At 35.0% G+C, this 21870-nt stretch overlaps 1 long non-coding RNA gene across 3 annotated transcripts in view; it reads left to right on the forward strand.

Moving 5' to 3' along the window:
* The window catches only part of LOC135213820 (uncharacterized), a 583703-nt gene extending 564169 nt beyond the window's left edge, over positions 1–19534 (forward strand). For all 3 annotated transcript variants that reach the window (XR_010314216.1, XR_010314218.1, XR_010314217.1), the window contains 2 exons: positions 9053–9136; positions 19386–19534. This is a non-coding gene — a long non-coding RNA (uncharacterized LOC135213820). The remainder of the gene's footprint in view (positions 1–9052; positions 9137–19385) is intronic.
* Positions 19535–21870: the final 2336 nt, after the last annotated feature.

Genomic DNA, 21870 nt, shown 5'->3' on the forward strand with positions numbered 1-21870 from the left:
TTAAAAGTTTCAAAACGTTATCTTCGAGTTACCGTCCAGAATAAAATGGATAAGTCACTAGAATTGCAGATATTTTACGCACACACACACACACATACACGCACACACACACACACATGTCTGTTCCTGTTAAATTTTTATCATAAATGATATTTATTTACAGAGGAAACGTCCAATTCACATAGAACAAAAGCGTGAAGTGTCCGGATAGATTTGTTTTTCGATATTTGCCTTTTTTTGTGTGCCATACCCATCTCTCGCTTAATGTAGAAAAAAAACATGTTATTGGGGACAAATTTTTTCCAAAGAAAACTGAATTGATTTCCAACGTTACTTCATGACGAAAGTAAAACTCTCCAGATGACCCTTTGAAGAGATACACTGTCTCTAAGTATTTGGCTCTCTTATTCTCCTCTTACTTTATACTCTGAATCTAGACATTCCTTTCTATCTCCCGTCTCCACCTTTTCTTCCGCCTCCTCCTCCTCCTCCTTTTCCTTCCTCCGTGTGAGCCAGAGGATTAGCGCCGAGAGTGACGTGCAGAAAGGAGTGTAACCCCCTCAAGACGTGACCACTGGAGTATCCGATCCGGTCTTCAAGGGGATCAAGTCCCTCCAGGACGAAACATTCCAGCCGTTTATACACGTCGCGTCACGATCTGTCACTTATATTTTCTCCGGGAAAGAATACATTTTGATTTTGTAACTACACGAGGAAGAACGTGCTGTATCTGAGGAACACGCCAAGAAATGTTTGTTCCTTCCTTAAATATAAGACTATATTTTAGAGTAGAAAATGGCTATACTTATTCATAGACTTTACTCCTTCAAGTTTATCATAATCGTATATGCTATATGTGGTCTTATTTTTAGTATATATATATATATATATATATATATATATATATATATATATATATATATATATATATATATATATATATATATATATATATATATATATATATATATATAATGAACATATAACCAAATATGGGCGTGTGCCAAGGTTGCTGTTTTCGGTGTTGATGTTGTTCTTCTTTTAAATGTTACTCAGATTACTTATCTACTTTATCATTTTTTTTCTTTTGTCTTATTCGGAAGTTTGGATTGCTGTTTGAAATTAATACTTCTGTTCCTTATGCATTGCAGTTCTTGTTGGTAAATATTTATATTTGTGTTAATTTACCTTTATATATTTGGCATTCTCTTTCCTTCAATCTAGTTTATTTGAGTCAGTTTGATGGTACAAAATCATTGCAAGTTTTTCCTCTTTCATGAATATTAATAACAATCTGTGTTCTCTTGAACACCTTTTATCCCAATTCGTCTCGTTATCGGACTTGTTAATGTTACTTAAAATTATCCCAGTATCTTGATGTGTACTCTTCTTAGTTCAAGTGTTCTTAGATTCATGTCTCGTAATTTCAGCAAAGATTTCCAAGATATGACAAATCTTTTATCATTTACGTTTTTCTAGCGTTTATTTCAGACGGAAAGGCATTATTACACTTCATTATTCTTAGATATTAAATATGTCAAATATTGTGTACTTTTTCTTTTCCAATCTGATATTCGTACTTTCCTCTCCTGCTGTGCCAGTTTTCATTGCCTTTCACGCTAGTGTCATATATATACTATAAGGTTTTTCTTTTTAGATACGGTATTATGTTAGAAGTGAAACGTCTATGTACAACTCCAGACTTCTGTTAAGAAATCCGACATCACTTTTTTTTCTTCTGTCATGCATGAAAACAGTGAATAGTCCTGTCTTCCTTCTCGCTTAATTGCACGAAGTACTCATCCTTCACCAGCTGACTAAGAATTCGACTACTAGCTAATTTACAACATCAAAATCATCTTTTGATTGCAATGAGAGTTATATCATCAACGAGTTCTATATCTATTGGCTTCTTTTTAGATGAGCTACAGAGAAGATTTTTTACAAATTTCCTTTGTACATGATGTATATGAATGTTGATGTAAACGGTAAGTGAATGAGGGAAATGGGCCATGACCCTAGAAAGGGTTCGAACTTTCATCAAGGAACGCTTAGAGCTGCACGTATACAGTGGCGAAAGCATTATATTGTGTATGTTCATTTTAACGATCCTTTGTACGTATACACTTAATAATCATATCCTACTTAAAGTCATATAAGTAGACCTCAGTAATTATGCTTATTTATCTCTGTGATATCACTGCAAGGCCTCCTCTTAACTACAAGGAAAGTTAACAGAAGTAAGAACACCAACTAGACAAAAGATGATGTCTGGTCTAATGAATAGATTCTGGAGAACTGAATGAGGCATTAAATGCTTGTAACGCTTCATTGTCAACAAACCTCAAGCCGGACATCAATGCCCAGTTAAGCTAATGTCCCTCAAAGGCCTGTCAAGGGACCGCCGACGAATATTAATTCCTTGCAGGGGCGGAATTAAAATTGGTTGCGAGTCATCTCTCAAAACAATCGTCTCGACGTCGTCTGTTGATCACTCAATTCAGTATTGTCTTTTGCCTGTGACATTACAAGCGATAGACGACGTATATTCACAATATTATGATGTCTTTCCCCATTGCTTCTCCATTGATGTGAATATTTATCATTATTTCTCTTTGGTTTAATTCTGTTCTTTATGTTATTTTGCATTTCTCGTTTAAGTAATCTTTCTTTTTGTAGGTTTCATCTGTTTATTTATTCACATGATATGCTCTGCAACAGATATCTAGCTCGACATGAAAAGTCTGAAATTAGGATTGTTAGTGATCTAACTTATGTTATGTGATATACTATTAGTATATCACATAACATTGAACTTAACTCATAACTCAAAGTTAGGACGGATTGCCCGGCACATCATCGATAGAGGTGATGATTATATGCACGTGTCAATGATCTTGGATACAGCCTCTCATAGTTTGTATATTTTGATCAAATTTACAGTCAATCTTAACTTACAGGCCTTATTATTAACCAATGTCGCTTACACCTGACTGACAAGGTTAGTCGCAAGTTTCGAAACGCTTGTATTTTCACGAGCATGGGACATTAGTCATGTATCCGGGGTTGAGACCGTCATGCATGTACACACTCTTAAGGGATAGTGATTAGTTCTGACGAATTTTTCAGACAGTTAATACAGTGAAACGTAAATTAACTTCAGTCAGGCTCTGCCATAACTTTTTTAACCTTGGATTACGGCGTTTGCTTTTCATTCCAGTTATTCGAGTCTCAACATTCAATATATTGGTGTGTGTTAAGAGTAGTTGATAAAAATTTTTATAATCTTTGTTCATCTTTCAATTACCAGAACAAAAAGAAAGACTATATGTTTCGTTTATTTCCCAAAAGGTTGAATGTTGCCTAGATGAAGTAAATGTTAAACGTGCTCACTTGAGATGCGTTAGAGATATAAAAAAAACTTGTCTGTCAGACACGTACGCCCGAGAGAAAAGAAACGAAGTTAACAGAATGTAATATAACATGCAGCGAAGAGCTCCGGGATTCCACCTGGACGACTTAGCAATCGCTTAGCGTTACGATAAGCGAAGTCCGCGTGTCAGCAGCTGAATATTCATGCTCTGCCTTTCACACCCGTACAGTCATGCCCGTGTCAAAGCTACTTTCCTGCCTTGTCGCTTCCAGCCTACCTGGACGTCATCTCTATCAGCGCCCCATCATTCACGATCCTCTTGGACTACCTCGGCAAGAACAAGCTCACTAGAATTGCGCACCATGTTCCTGAAACGTTCAGGGAGAAGTCTTCTTGAAGTATTACACACACACACACACACACACACACACACACATTGTAATAGTCACAATGCCCTGTCAACTTCTCGAATTCCTCACAATTTTTGGATACGCTTGTCATTACAAAGCCTTAGATCCTCATGCAAGAAATATGAAGAAAATTCTGATATCCGGAATCCTAATACCGGGCATAAGAATTTACTTCATATTTCCTGCTTTGAAGTGATAAGCGCATCCAACAAGTGTGAAGAATTCGAGAAGGTAAGAGGGTATGTGGAATAACATTTACGTACGTATCTTGTAAAAAAAAAAAGTTACCAGTAGAATCTCTCTCTCTCTCTCTCTCTCTCTCTCTCTCTCTCTGCATATATATATATATATATATATATATATATATATATATATATATATATATATATATATATATATATATATGAAAAACAGGGAGGTGGTTAAGCTGCTCAATTTCTGAAAGCAAGGATAATTGTGTTCATCATGCCACTATTTCAATATTGATATTCTTAACCTAGGTAACTTCACTACATATTCTATGTTAAGTCCTCTGTTTGATAGTATAAGCCAGTCTTTGTGGTCATCATCTTGTCCGTAAAAGTAAAACGTCCTCTCTCTCTCTCTTCTCTCTCTCTCTCTCTCTCTCTCTCTCTCTCTCTCAGACAACGTCGTAATTCGCTCAGCATCGTCTGTCATTAATGGGAACGCTTTCACCTGCTTCCACGTCGTGTGTTATGTGTGTGTGTGTGTGTGTGTGTGTGCGTGCGTGTGTGTTTGGAGTGTAAGCCCAAGTGCACATATGTAAACCAAGAGTTAACCGAGTGTAGACACAGAGCTCAACACACACTCGAAAAGACTCGATGAAATGCCATGTCAAACACTCCAGCTGGACGAGGGTGTCAAACTACATCCCATAAGACACCCCATTCGGCACACCTCCTTTTGGCACGTGGTGTTCCTATCGCCAATTAAAAAGGAAAATCTCTTTTTAGTCGATGGTAAAACGCAAGGAGGATATGTATCATACACACATATACATATACATATACATGCATACACAAGCATACGTACGCACATACTCACACACACGTGGGTGTGTGTGTATTATATATGTCCAGTGTCTTAAACAATGTCTGTTAAAGAGGTAATGAAAAGCAAACCTACGGCGGGAGGAAACTGCATCAGGAAAAGATAAAAGATTACTGAAGGATGTCAAGTTATTGAAACTTTTTGGTAGTGATGCTTTCAACTTTCGTAATTTTACATAGGGATATTACAAAAGAGTGAGAGAGAGAGCTAAAGGGAACACCGAATTTCCAGCAATACACACACACACACATATATATATACATATATATATATATATATATATATTATATATATATATATATATATTATATAGGTGTGTGTATTTATAATATATATGGTTCATGAATGGCGCATTGGAGCAGGTCACAAAATAAAAAAATCAAATATAGATAATTTTTTTTTCTTACAGAAACTGTAAGCTGCCTCCGGAATTTTAAATACTATTATATTCAATTAATTTTCCTCAATTATTAATAATAATATGTTTACCGATAAATATTAAAAGATTCCTTTTTTCCTTCGCGGTCTGTTGCTTCCATTTTCGAAGGATCTTTTCTATTTCTTTTTTGTTTTTTCTTAACAACTTGTTTTGAGCCCCGTCAGGTCCCAGCGAACCCGTAGGAATCAGGGTGGGATTCTGGAGAAAATTGGTAGACCCGAAAAGATTGAGATGGAACGACTGTCGTCACACTTGCTTGGTCGGGTATTGAAAGGAACTATGTAGCTGCTAGAAATAGGAAAGGGGGAAACTTTAGGCCTATATGATATAATCTTTCTGTCCTGTATATATATATATATATATATATATATATAATATATATATATATATATATATATATATATATGAAGATTATAAAAGAAGTATATAAAATAACAGTGGAACTATACTATTTCTGTATATATTTTTATGACTATGAAACAGTTATTTATGAATGCGATTAACGGTCTTTATATATATATATATATATATATATATATATATATATATATATATATATATATATATATATATATATATATTTAATATATGTAAAATATGTCACATTGACGATACTGTAAAAATTCCAAATCAAGTTTCGCTTTTTCTAATTTCTTATAGGTTTTCTCTTCATACTTCAAGTCAGAAAAAGATTATTTTTAACCACTTCCATGAACTTATACGCCGTAGATACGAAACAGATCTACTGGGAAAATGTTGGAACCTCATGAGAGCTTATAAGAAATTTGAAAAAGCGAAGCTTGCTTTGGCATTAACTCTCTTTCTTTTTAAAAAGCCCAGAAAGTAGATAATGCACAGTATATAGAAAGCCTTCACTTTTTTCTGTCTACTTCCATCATTACTTTATTGCATGTATAAAGGTGTCTGGGTGCATTCCGGACATGATATGCATCCGTACATATACTGAATAAGTACTAAATCATTGATAAAGTAATCAAAGACTATTGTATCAAAATATTTTGGCTTACTTTTAGCATTTGCTTACCCGACTGTTTACTAATCGATTTTTATTTCGTCGAACTTAGCTTATAATTACTGTTAAATCGAGTATTTTTCGCTACAAGATGACAGATCATGTTAGGCGAAATAAAACAGTAAAACCAAACAAAGTAACATTGCTTTCGAGGCTGAGAAAGAAGCAAACGGGCCGCCTTTATCAAGATAAACAACATTTCTTTGGCCGGTGGCCAGGCAAGCCCGAGAAAGGAGTCCCGAAAGCCGCTAACAAATGAGCATCGGAGTACCAGCGGTCAGTCACGGAGTAGATGCTGAAGTGACCACGATGGCAAGAGCTCCTTTGGGGGATCTCTATATAATGTCCCTCCTTAATGCTGAACTGGTGTAGGACCAACTGTAATATTAGGGTGCTTAGTGGAGGCATTACGGTGGACTTGCCTCGTTTATTGTGGACCCCGCAAAGGGGGTCCACGAGTGGGACGGGCTTCTCTCTCTCTCTCTCTCTCTCTCTTGGTCCCTCAAGCGATTTCTCCCTCCGTCGAGGATTAAGAGACGTTCCCATGTTCTGCATGCTGAGGCCGTGCCAATATCTCTGACTTACCCGATGCGGCGGGCGTTGTCATCCAGACCAAATTCTGGACTACAGTTTGGGACGATAAGCCTAACTCGGAGCTACAAATGCAGTCCTTTTTTTATATACGACTGTATGAATCACATATCTTTCAAGATTTTTGTCATCTTTTGAGTCAAGTTTTTTTCAGTTTTACTGTTTTCTTTTAACGAGTCGGTAATATTTTTCTTAGTAAATTAATCATGATGGTCACTTTCACTGACGGTAGTGTCTACTTTTTATCTTAATTTCTGTCTGGGTGCTAATTCTTTATTATAATTTACAAGATTTACTGAAATAATGGTGTTTAAACTAACATGTGAATACATGTAACTGAGCAGATATTATAAATACAATCGTAGTAAGCCGGTAAAAAATCACATTTCATATCAGGGTTGGTTTTGGGAGAAGCTCGCGACATCCCTTTTCATTATAGGCCTTCAAAATTCTTATGAGAACATTCGTTCAATTGTCTTTCATTAGCGCAGATCGTCAACGACTGTCAACGAGGCTATCAGTCGCCAATGAAGCAATCTCTCTATTCCCGTCACACTGGCCAAGTCGGACTTCGTCCATTTGCGCGAAAGAAGAACACGCATAGAATGCGAATCCTTGTCATCTGGAACTTGTGCGATCAAATCTCCCGCAGTCAGCGCTTCCCAACACCCAACCAATTCCAGCCAACAAGAGCTCAGACTCCATCTCTCCTCCTAAAAGTTTCCCTCAGTGCCATTCCCTCTGAAAAGACCAGTCCAGGGAGTCACTTTCCAGAAGCCATTCCAACAAGTGCTGGAGTCAAGCGAACAAGTGGTTTCCATCCAGTACATGAGTTGCCCTTACCACCAACCGCAGTGTACGAGAATTTTCAATAATGGGAACTCCGCGTCCACACTCTCCTCTTTCCAGTTCAGTTCCTTCTTTTCTTTCTTTCGCCAGGGAGAGGACGCGCGAGAGGCGGAGACCTTCGCGCTCCTCCGGGACTGCGCTGGAATAGATCCCATAGAAAAGTTGGCAAAGAACATCAACTAAACTAATCAACCCAGGAAACCGCTACTTGAGGGGAAAAAGGAAAAAGGGAAAATAGTCGACGACCAATGTCAAGAAAGACCTAGTGCTTATGTCACCTCGGCTCTTGTCCATCTCTCTCTCTCTCTCTCTCTCTCTCTCTCTCTCTCTTTATCCCTTAGAGGGCCACAGAGTCCTGCAGCGAGGCCGGCAGAGAAGTGAATGAAATTGAAACAAGATCGTCGTCATCAGTCAAATGACCAAGGGGAAGGAGAAGAGGGGAAGAGATGGGAAAAGGGGACTAACGGTGATGACTGTAGTGAGGAAGAATGGAAAGAGGAGAAGAAATAAGCATTTAGTGACGTTCTCGACAGTACATTCATGCATACGACCACGCACAGCTTACATGTAAATATATAGTACACATACATAAAAAGTAACAACAAAGAGATTGAAAATTAGTTTTCACTAGTAGCAAAATTTACTTGGAGAAAAAGTTATACAAAATTTGTCCGTCGATCAATTCTTAAGTTCAGTTTTGAAAACGTCTCTCACTACGAAGTAAAGCGCAAGGCGAAAGGTCAATAATAATAATAACAATAATAATAATAATAATAATAATAACAAAAGTTAAAATTTAAGATTACGAACACAAGACCCGAAGTATATGTGACGTTAAAATAAGGAAATAATAAAAAATAAGGAAATGAATTGAAACGGAGGTTGAGTTTTCCATATTCAAAATGTTAAAGTTTCTCTACGTAGTATATTACTGTACTTAGAAAAATTGAATCAAAGCTAGAATAAAGACCCTTCAGCAAAAGAAAGTGTTCTAACTTAGCCGCATTTTTGTCTTATCTCGAATTTGGAAATTTTTATATGAGTCTCAAAATCTTTTGCATTTAAATGTATTTATACCGTCAAAATTGTCTATTTTGATATTTTTTATTAAGATAAACTAATATCAGTTTAGCAAGATGACCTATATCAAAAGCTAATGGGCCCTCTTTAAATTGCCATGGAGTCTGATATGCTACCAAAATAAATCTAGTAAGCAGTTATTCAGAGTGACTGAAAATGCCTGTTGTGCGGACGACCCACAATGAACTATTTATTTTTCTTTTCAGGTGGAGCGGTCAATCACTTAGCTGGAATCCTGGAAGGGATAATGGTGCTCTTTACTGCTGTCACTGGGCAGTGGTCTGTTTTAGGTGGGTAAAGTGACATTTAGTAAATCTGATTCTTTGGCTTACCTGTTTACTGGTGTGTCTAACTGTGGAGCGGATTTTGGACAGACTTATTGTTGCTCTGACTTATTTGTGTACTAAGCCGTTTTATTTTAATTTGAGAGACATTATCCTTGTAATATAAATGATATTTTTACTGCATGTTATTTTTGAGAGTATATACTTACGAAATGTGAATTTAGGTGAATAATTAGTTTCTAACTAACTTCATCCTATAAGGCTCATTAGAAGCGGAATGACTACAACTGAAATAAACAGAATTTTCTGCCATTTCTGGTTTAACTGAGGCTTACAGAAATCAGAAACCATTTTTCGTCTAACTGAGGTTTCCAGAAATCAGAAACCATTTTTCGTCTAACTGAGGCTTACAGAAATCAGATACCATTTTTCGTCTAACTGAGGCTTACAGAAATCAGAAGCCATTTTTCGTCTAACTGAGGCTTACAGAAATCAGAAACCATTTTTCGTCTAACTGAGGCTTACAGAAATCAGAAACCATTTTTCGTCTAACTGAAGCTTACAGAAATCAGAAACTATTTTTCGTCTAACTGAGGCTTACAGAAATCGGAAACGAGTCTTTCAGTGACGTATGGCAGTAATCGCAGTTATATTTTAGTGTGGTGCTATGCCTTCTTTTTACTATTTTACTTGAAACATTATTCAGCAACATGTGCAGCTGCTCAGTTGAATTGTATTTGGTTTTGTCTCAACTGCGTCAGCATTCTGTATTCTGTATTCTCTTATCGCCATGACCCGATATAGAGAAAGTGGCCAGTTATTATTCAAATCGGTGAAAACCGTCAGGCGGAAGAAACCACAATGAAAAACTCCACTTATTAAGCGGATAGCTTACGTTCAACCTAAAGTTGAAATCATTTAACGTGCTGATTTTTTTCTTCAGCATAGATAGTCACATCTTATCCCCCAAGATATGAACTTCATGTTTTGTTACCAATATTTGCCGCTAGAAACTGGTACACCCAAAAATGAGTAAGATATTAATGTAAAACTTTGCCAGTTACAAGGAATAAAACTATCATAAAGATTGGTCCAAAAAAATTCCTTGGCTTCGTAAGGGTGGTCTCTTAAATTGTCTAAAAAATAGTGTTGATAATCCGTGGAATTCACAGAAATAACATCGTCATTAGATATATATAATTAATAAAACACAATGAAGAGCCATTCCAGTAAGTAATTTTAGCTGGTTAATCGATTATCGCGCGTTGAAAAACCTGTAGAACTTATTTCTTGGTGAATTATGTTGCAGATGACTTTTGTCTCATAATAAGGAGACTGGCCCTCCTTATAAGATAATTTCATGAGCTTTTTGTAAAGTACATGAAAAATCTAGAACAGTAATTCTAAGGAACATTGTTAAAATGGAAATGGCAAAAAATGTAAAGATAAAAATATATAAAAATGCAAATCTATATATTCTTTCCTATTTACAAAATTACTTCACAGATGTAAGAAGCAAAAATATCAAGAAATGATGAAAGGAACAAAAAAAGGGTTAATGAATAGAATCTTTTAAGCAGCTGTCTTTAGAGAATTATATATATAATACGCTGCTTTCCCCAGAATTAATGCCATATGTACGAATTGTCAATGAAAAAGAAAAATGGAATAATAACACGACAGCCAAATGGAGTAGAATGGTTTAAAAAAAAGGACCCAAATGGGGAGTACCCGTAAAAAGGAATAAAGGTAAATGGATATGTAATTAATACAAAAGAGAAAAACATCGTGAGACAAGAATAACAAAACGACCGAACAATAGAATAATAAGGGGGAAGTGAATGGCATGAACACGAATCCATTGCAAAAGAAAGACGTCGATAACAATGGCTGGCAAAGGTGCGAGAAAGGAGAGAGAGAGAGAGAGAGAGAGAGAGAGAGAGAGAGAGAGAGAGAGAGGAAGGGGGTCCTGCGCCGAAATGAAACCAAAAACGAAAAAGAAAATTCAGAACAAAAGGGTTAACATTAAAGCTCATTTCATTCTTATTCCGAGCGTTGATACTATTTCATGGAAATGAATGGAGTCTTGTTCGTGTCTATTCTAGAGGTTACTTAAGGCATTACTTATTTAATAATGATGGGGAGGGAGAAAATATTCAGGAAGTCCTGTACAAGATTAATATTAACGTAAGACACAGAACGGTGAATTGCATAGGTTAGTTGTAAAGAGAATTATATAAATATTATATATTAATCAATATATATTATATATATATATATATATATATATATAATATATATATATATAGATAAATATATATATATATATTATATATATATATATATATATTATATAATTTATATATATATTTATTATATACATACATTATATATAATATATATATATAATTATATATAAGATATATATATATATATATATATAATCATATATATAGATATATGTATAGATGTGTATGATATTTAGCTATGATCAGGAAAAAAGGCAAACAATAGGCAGTCTGAGTAATATTTGGAAATCAAATACACTGAAACTGCATACCAGAGTGAAATAATGCATTATTGTTTTACGGACATAAATCGTGTTACGGCAATGAAACCGTTATCAAAAGATTTCGTCAATTTAAGATTTAAACTTTCAAAAGGAAACTGAATCAGACGTCAGGATAGAGATAGAAAAAATACCTTTAGGGGAATGACCGAAGTTCCTAATATAGACGAAATATTGAGAGAGATGCTGATTGCTTGGACATATCCTTCACGCAGCGTCTGGGAAAATAGTAGATGGTTGTGTTAATTAGAATCATGTAGGTACCGGGAGAGTTGGAAGACCCACAACTACATAAATGAGAACTATGAGACTAGAGCTGAGGCTGAGTGGAGATTTGTGGAAGATAAAATACGGGAAAGATATATTTAGCGGAAACCCTCTACGTTGCAAGGCATGAGAGTCGATGATATGTGTGTGTGTGTGTATGTTGTGTATTGTTTGCTGGGGCCTTTCGTGAGACAATTTGGGGTAATCGGTAGCCGAAGTGGCCTCTTATCTTCTCAGTTTCCTCACACTTTTTGGACTATATAATAACCTTAGTCTTACTGATGTGGGTTCGAATCTCACATCAGAAGGAAAAAGCATCACCTTTAAATTTCATTTCTCATCTAGAACTTAACTTATAGCTATAAGAGTATCCAGACAGTGTGAAACTGAAAAGCTATGATGTCATTGTGAGTTTGCTAGTATACACACACATACTATATATACTATATATGTGTGTGTTTATATATATATATATATATATATATATATATATATATATATATTATATATATATATATATACCTATATATATATATCATGTGTATATGTGCTTGTGAATATATATAGGTTTTACTGCTGTAATTAGACATTTAGTAAATGACAGTATTTCTGTCAAAATGAAAGGACATAAGCTATGCAAATGAGCAAGTAAATGAAGTAATAACTCGAGTTTCTGAAGCAAGGAAAAAGAATATTGTTCTTGATGAAAGTCTCTCTCTCTCTCTCTCTCTCTCTCTCTCTCTCTCGTCTGATGAAAATTCAACAAGGCCGCCGTTCTCAAAACACTTTTTTCAATCCGACACCTACTCAAGGCACTCCGCTCCCGATTTTTATGCGATAATTACAGAAAAAGTCCATTTAAAATGCAAAAGAGGTTGCTAAATGAAGATATCACTTACCCTGCTTTGTTTAGGGGTAATTTGGCGGGGAAAAGTGAGGGGAGGATAAGAAAGGCCTGTGCCGACGTGTGAGGCGGCCGAGCCGCCCGTGCATGTGAAGGGGTGTCCTCCGAATGGAGGAGTGGGGCGGCTCCCCGTGGGCCAGGGGCCCCCCTGGAGGGGCTTGCGTCTTGTTGCAGTTGAGGTGTTATGTGTACTAGAAAAGATTCTGGATTCAATTCGTATATGTATTTTCATAAATGCTGAATTCTAACGGTAATTGTTTTGTGTTGAATTTAGATGCTATTTGTATTAACAGGATGCTTGCATTTCAACGTTTGAAAAACTGCTGAATTTAGGTGTTATTTGTATTAACGAGATGCTGAAATTATGTCTTATTTGTTTTACTAAGATGTTTAAATTAAACCATATGTTTATAACATATGCTGGATTTAGTAGACATAATATATACCACGATGTTTGATTCAGTTAGTATGTGTATTAAAAATATGATGAATTTTGGTATAATATGCACTGAAAAAAGATGTCGGATGCAGCATGTAAATCTATTACTAAAATGCTGAATTTCAACGATATATGTAATAAAATGATGTAGAATTTAGGCGTTACTAGTAAAAATGTGCTTAATTACAAAATAAGTTGTTAGGGGCTTATTGTAAAGTAAGTCCGTTTGTAAATGTTTCATGAGATCGTGCCACTTGCGTTGAAAAAACCATTTGAATCTTTATAGAAAACTGGTTAGATAATATATATATATATATATATATATATATATATAATATATATATTATATATATATATATATATATATATATATATATAGTGTACTTACATAGCATTTTTATCAATGAATCTTTCTCTCCATATTTTTTCTGCAGTGAGGGTGATGTGGAAAAACTAGATATTTCTTTCATGCTATACTTTGTACAATACTCGGTTAATTGTAGTATTTTTTCAAAGATCATCCAAAAGTGAAGAAACGTAAAGTACTTCTATGTGCAAAGGAAAACAGCATTCGAACAATTAAATGCTGGAATAGTTTATTAATCTACAAAAGCTTTAAAACATTTTTTACGTTCCGGAAAAATCTGCATAGTTTCTATACTATCGTCATTAAAATGCGATGTTTTTTATTTATTTATTTATGGACGAATATGTATAAACGTACCTAAATATCAATTGAAAAAAGCCTCATCATTTAATTGAACTGAAAGATACCAAGAAACTTAATTATTCTCAAAATATTCCAAATGGAATTAGTTGTTGAATAATGTAGCTTTTGCAATGAAAATTCATCCAGTGCTTTATTAGGTTTAACCTCGACTGACAAATGCCTCACAAAATATACGTGAATAAAGTTTCATCCTTCATTGTATATGCTTTGAGTTTCTTTTGCAAAATATATCTCTTGTTCATTTGGTCGAGCATGCACGCACCTTTATTTATTCACAATGAATCCTGTTAAGTGAGCTTGAATTCTTCCTCTAAATTCATAAAAAGATTCCATTAATATCACGGGTTTATCCAAGATGAAGCTTTTCACACACACACACACACACACACGATTCGGTATAATTTATCGTGAAAAATGTAAATTGTAACGTGGGAGCAGCTTTGCATACTTACTAAATCTGTCCTAAGAGATGTCATAATATAAAGAAAATCTTTTCAAGAACACGCATCGGAGTGATATATATAGTAAATTAATCTAGGCTGATTTATCATCAAAATGTAAATAGTTATTTGAAAGCAGATGATCATGCTCACCAGCAAAAGCACGAGTACTCTGAAAACCCGGAGAAACTCTTTTAATCTTAAAAAAAAAAAATAAAAAAAAAATCTCCCGCGATGTTTATCACAATTTGTCCTGATATATCCGGGAAGGAAAACTGTGCGATGAACGACTGCTGAAACATTCAGGTCACCTGCAAAAGACGTAAGCTGGCCGTAATTATTTACCTGTATTTGCCTGCTACATTCCAAACACATCTAGGCGCTTAAATTATTATGTCGCGGAGGAAGGTAAAAGACCTCTCTTTTCTTCCTGAGAATTAGGGTCGGTCGTTCGCAAGAAGAAAATAATTAAAACGAGCTAAATTTCATTCGGGGCTACAGCTTGATATTTCCGGTTTTACGAAGATGAAATAATTTTCATTTTTTAAATCTTTGCGAAGTTACACGAGTTTGTAATGCGTGGTAATGAATGGTTTACAATTTAATCACTGCAACTGATTTCAGTCTGCTTTCCTTTTTCAGAGATGAATGTTTACATTCATGATGAGTGCGCATATATCTGGTAAAAGAGAGGACGATAGTCTATATAAAGTGTACATACATACATACATACATACATACATACATACATACATAACATACATAGGTATATAGTTGTCCAATAGTAAATACTCAAAAGCACTCGGATGATATTCTTATGTCTTGAATATTCCGATATTTTTAGTATATATATATATATATATATATATATATATATATATATATATATATATATGTGTGTGTGTGTGCGTGTGTGTGTGTGTGTGTGTGTATGTGTGTTTTATATATATATATATTAAATATATATATATATATATATATATATATATATATATATATATGATCTCGTTAAAATTAAAATTTTTCTCGCTTTACCGGCAAGATATGAATCCGCATCTGTGTTAAGGTAACACCTAAAACACTTATAAAAAGGAACTGGGTGAACCTTTGGTGCTATTAGAATAAAAGAGTGATTTTACGCAACGCAAGAGGATTGGCACCGAACCTGGTGTCCCAATCGCATTTGAGCACAAGTAATGATTACACAACGTAATATTACAAGATTATCCAAGAGTTTCATGGCCAAAGTCATTTCTTTATGCTCTATATTGTCTCATGCCAGTATCAAATTGTCAGTTTTATTCAGTATATAAATTTTATTTGTAATTTGCAAATGCTGTAGTTAGGTCTTAATGTCAAGATGGGAAACTATTTTGAGTAAATTTTGATACCATGGCATTTTTGTTTATGCAGTTTTGGCAGCTGTAAAAAGGGGTCTTTCAGTGTGCAAAAGTAAATTGGTTCGTAATTGCTGAGCGAGGTTTTGGCCTATAATTTTGGACCCATTTGATCGTTGGGTAATTTGAGGTAACAGGAGGCAGGCTTTTGCGATCAAAAGTTTCTGAGTTGTTACAGGTGTTTCGTGTCTGTATAAGCGTGTAAATGATGTGTGTGTGTGTGTGTGTGAGAGAGAGAGAGAGAGACGAGAGAGAGAGAGAGAGAGAGCAGGGGGGGGGGGGGGGCGCTTCGCTTTTGAGTAGTGCTCAGTCATCAAGGATATTTTGCCAATTTAACATTCATGACAATTCTGTGTCTTGAAGCTTACTTGATCTTATTAACTGAGAAGAGGAAACACGTTGTTTTGAACCAATTCATGAAAATACACTCAAGGTCTCTAACTTTCAATTTTCGTTTTTTTTTTTTTTTTTTTTATTTGCTAAATATGTTTCATTCATTACTGTACTTATTTTTTCTTAATCTAGTCCTAGTTTCATATGCAGCAAGACGAATATGAAGGGTTATAAATTACAGATAAGTAAATAAGTAAATTAATAAATTCTAAGAGCCAAGGCTAAGTATCTTATTATTCAGCCACCTGCTACGATTTATCTTCCTTGAAATGTCATTTTTAACAGATTGTTTTAAATGGAAATGAAAGCTTATCTTATAGAGCGAAGAATACAGTTTTCTGCGACAACATTTCGGATAGACAGTCAGCTTTTATTTCATATATATGTGGAAAATGTTTAGGAAATCATGTCACAAAGCTTATTATGTTAGTGAATTAAACGCCTGGGGTGTTCAAAGACCTATCTAATTATAATTCCTAACTGTTGAGATGTGGCTTAAAAATGAATAAAACATTAGTAAAACACAAGTCGATGCAAAATTAATCCTTGATTTGTTGGGTCAAGGTTGACCCCTCTGAGCAGGGAAGTTACATAAACATGCACATCATTGAGCTCTACTATTTTTCCACTCCATCTTTACGGTGGGTTCTAACTTTCTTGATTGTCTCCACATGACCGCGCAAAAGACCTATACTCTGTTTTTTTCCATCTGTCCATCCGCCTGTGGTGTTTCCGTATGGTAACACTGCGTCCCGGGCTTTAGATAGTTACATTCAGCTTACATTCAACAATAATAATAATATCCTATTTCGAATATTAACGGTGTACTTCGCATACAGTAAATTATTAAAACACTTTTCAGTTGCAAATGTACACCCAGATATCCTTTTATTCACATAAAACTTACACATACCGTAACTATTTAAACCCCGGGACGCATTGTTACCATACATTAACACCACAGGCGGCTGGACGGATGGAAAAAAACAGAGTATAGTTGATCACATGACTGGATGACGACACTGGATATGTCACTCTTTGAAGCAATGCAGATCACGTTACGTCATTACAGCAATTAGTGTATACCTAGTTATTTCCTTATAGTAGTCGGTCCTGTTATTCGAGACACAGGAATATTAAATGTATTGATAATACGGCTACGTCTTCATTAAAGTTAGCGTAGTATAGACAATTTTAAAAGAGAAGTAAACTTACGATTGGGTCTGTGCAAGATGCGGTTTGAAACACCATTCATATTGTGGCTCGTGTATGTGACCAATTTGAATTCGAGTCATTAGTGAATTGAAATGCCTTAGTAAGTTATTTCGCAGCTCCAAATATGGTCTGGCACAGATTACCATCTGCGTCTGTCTATGAGAAGAATTTCTAGCCGTAAAAAAGTACTGAGGACAAGTTGTCATATCGTGTCACATAGTAGCACTGAAGAACGCAGTAAAATACGGGCAAAAGTCATGATCATACACTTCGTATTTTCCACTGAAACTTACGGATATGTTTGAAAAGCCTGTGTAAGGTTCTATTAAAGTGGTAAAGTATAACGAACTTGCCTAACATATCTTAAAATAACTGCAAAACAAACAAATTAATAGCAAATACCAACAATCTCCTGTTTCTTTCACTCTTATCATTCGTTTCTGATGCTTAAATTCAAGCCAATTGAAGATATCACATAATTACTGCGTCAGAAACTCTCTCTCTCTCTCTCTTTTACACACACACACAAACAAATATACAATAGTAGAGTATGGACTTAGTTTTCCTTTATTTGCATAAGAAACCTTACAAAGGGGAGCCAGGTGTCTTTTCAGAACTAACCGAAGCAGAAGACGTGTTATATCACTTTTAATCCTATATAAAGATTCTAAAAATACATTTATCTTTTCATTTTCATTCACAACTATATATTCACTGAGGTAATATTCTTTTTAGGTCATATGAATAAACGAGCTTCACTGCCACTGGTTGAAGATTTATCTTCTGTCTCACTTTGATAGTAAGTCCTCCCTGTTACGAGAAGAAGTGAGAATACGAAGTCTTTGCCTCCACCTCACCTCTCCATAACTCGTCTCCCATGAACCTGCCTCACTTCCTATGCATAACTAGTTTTTATTAAGACACAAATAAGACCAAAAATAGATAAAGAATGAGAGACTGGTCGAAAAACAAATCACGGTTGCATTATAGACTTGCTATTTACATTATCTTTCAGCACTGAAATAGAGATGTGTTTAGCCTTAGTCCATTGTGATGGAAAATTAAATATTAGTAATGTACATTAACCCTATTTTGGAAGCTGTCCTCCTCAGTCTTAATTATATGTCATTATGATACCACGAGGTTGCTAAAGGAATGTATTTTATTACGTATAGTTGATTTTGAATATTGTTACATAGTATGATGCAGATTTCAAGCTGTACTCAAGGGTAAAGATTTCCAGGTAACTTATGCTTTTGTAACCCCTCTGAAGTAAATACCTGATGTACGCTTTCTCAGCCTTTTGGTAATTTTCCATTTTTTTTTATTTCCTATTCATTGCATTAAACATCAAATATAGCATGACTTGGCATGTAGTTGTATCTTGAGTCATTGTTAATGTTAACGTTATTTTATCAAAATTTTATCTGTCTCCCGAAGAAAATAAAGTTATTTTTAACGCATGAAAAGGATCGTTAAACTGAAATACTGTATACCCAAGGTATATTAATGGCGCTACCATTAATTCATCTTCATTTTCCTAGGACTGATAACTGGAACCCGATACAGAAATATGAATATAAGATTAGATGATCAACTCTGACAAAAAGCTACTCCACACCTTGAGCGTCAACGTATCAAATTAGCGATGCAATAGTATACAGCCACATGCCAACACCTCAACCTTTAGTGGTTCACTCTGAAGTTTGTGCAGATTGTATCTTTTTGATATACAGTTCGTAGAAGGCCAAGCAATTCCTGTCAGGGTTTCAGCAAATGCTTTAGAAAATCTCGAAGACTTCAAGAGGGACGAGATGAATGAATATTCGATGCAGTTGATGTGTCTTTGTTTACCTGTGCACTTCACAAATTACAGATATTTCTTTGTTTTTTCTTTGAAGGTCCAGTTGAAAATGACTATCTTCAAGTTGTAGAGTGGCAATGCTTTCTTGGCCATTGTCTGCCTCCAGATCGGAAAATAATAAAAACCTTTCGGATGTTGATGAACTGCATTCTTTTCCATGAATTCTACATTTAAGCACAGTTATGCAAGAGGTGAGTGTTCTTGTTTCTGTTTGGAATCTTATTTTTAAAAAAGCCATTCCTATATATCTACCACTGGTGAAAATACGGTTGACGTTATATGACGGGAATAACATGACAAATTCTAGTTCAGAACTGTCTTGTGTTGATTCAGCGTCTTTTTATTTTTCATACCTGATATATTTAGTTTCTCTCAATATTGCACGGTTCGTTAATATTCTTTTGCCGAGCGTACAAACGCTTCTTCTTGTGAAATTCTAGTTTATCTTTTCATGGATCTTGGAGTGTCAACACATTATATATACATCTATAAGCACGGGCCAAATGGCAATATCACAAAACTTTATGATATATTCGCCGATAAGATTTCTTTTTACTTCAATAAATTACTGGGAATCCCACACTGACTTTACAGTTTTGAATCAATCGGTGACGTAAATTATTACTGCAATATTATATACGTAACTATAAATAATTTTACATTTACTATTTGTACTTAACTTCTGGAGTTATTTGACTATTTACAATGAATTTGGAAACGTCATTATTGCCTTGTCACATATATTTGGGTGTTGTTATTACTATTACTGTCGTTTTTAAGGCCTTTCATTGACATTAATTTTTTTGCCTAGTTGCTAATAATGATATCGCATTAGTTTTATGAGATCTATGTCAGCATAATGATTATTCCGCTTAAATATGTTTCGAATATTATTAATAACTAACTAATACACACGTTTATATATATATATATATATATATATATATATATATATATATATATATATATATATATATATTTATTTATATATATTTGTTTTGTTTTTGTGCTATTTTTTCTTAAAACAAAATTACAATGACCGCGATATAGAATAGTCTTCGGTGACCATCTGTGAGACAAAATATTAGTTATGACGAAATTGTCTACCATCATGTCAATATAAATAAAAAAAAAAAAGAGGGGTGAATCTTCTCAGCGTCTGCGACCGAAGGAAGAACTGAGTTCCTAGAGACGTTGCTCCTTCGGCAAAGCTCCGAGATTATGGCAGACGGCGCTGAACTGACGAACAGCATACACACGTATCTTTAGCTCAAGTCTAGGGACACTACACTCCTGCTGTGAACCACGGAGCCAGTGACACCGGTGTTGCTGCTTTACCAGATTCCCACATTCCAACATCCCCGACTGATTCCTGTTCCCGGCGGGCGAATCACACACACTTACTCGACACGACTTGTCGATTACCGTCAAGGGGGGAGAGACGTGAAGAGAGACACGGGGGATGGTTGGGGGGGGGGGGTGCCAGAAGGAAGGAGGGTGATAAAGTGGGTGAGGTTTTAGGAGAGAGAGAAAGAGAGAGACAGAGGCAGAGAGAGAGAGAGAGAGAGAGAGAGAGAGAGAGAGAGAGAGAGAGAGAGAATGGAATGAATCGATAAGATGAAAGATGAAAATTAAGTGATTCTCTTGAGATGGAATAATCGAGGATTATAACTTAGTACACCAAAATATAAATTTGAATAAAAAAAAAATTGAGAAATTTTTTTTTACATAAAACGTGGTTCAGGATCACTTGTATTTATTTTTTTCATTGTTTATGATTTAATATACCAGGAAATATACTTACAATAGAATAAGTATAAAAAGCAATTAATTTAGAAATGAAATAATCACAAATTAAGATTAGTTCATTATATATTTGATCTAACCTTGTTTTCCTTTGGAGCTGAGGTAGTACGAATTTACTCACTCAGCTGTTTTAAGCATTTTTGTTCTTACTTAACGTTTACGTTAAAACTGCTAAGTCAACTGTACTATTCATGGTAACAGTGATGATGACAATTGAATTTTGCAAATAAAAACTAAAAACAGAAAAACCATTCTTTTGCCTGTGTATGAATTTCAGTCCGATCTGTGAAAAATGACACGGTAAAGATTTATTTAACAGAAGTGAAAGTAAATGTTAGAAATATACAATTGATATAAAACGCAGAAAAAAATGCGAGCAAAAATATACGTGAAGTAATGGCAAAACTTTCCCTGTCATAGAGAATAAAACGGAAAAAAGAAAGAATAAACTGCACGAAAGAAATCGGAAAGGGTGCTAAATATCGCCAACGGCTTTTTGCGCTCGATCGAAAGCTGGAACAATAAATGCTCAACTATTTCCATGCGGGGAAAACGACGGAAAGGAACAGAAATGGAATAATAAGATAAAGAATCTGCTTAAGGATGCCACAGAGTGTCAGTTCCTTTATAAGCCAGAAACCGCAATGACTCTCCAGGTTCTCATCCTCTGTATAACCAACACCATCAATTTACCTGGACAAGATTTCCAGGAGGTT

This window comes from Macrobrachium nipponense, chromosome 43 (genome assembly GCF_015104395.2).
Source record: "Macrobrachium nipponense isolate FS-2020 chromosome 43, ASM1510439v2, whole genome shotgun sequence".
Classification (NCBI taxonomy): Eukaryota; Metazoa; Arthropoda; class Malacostraca; order Decapoda; family Palaemonidae; genus Macrobrachium; species Macrobrachium nipponense.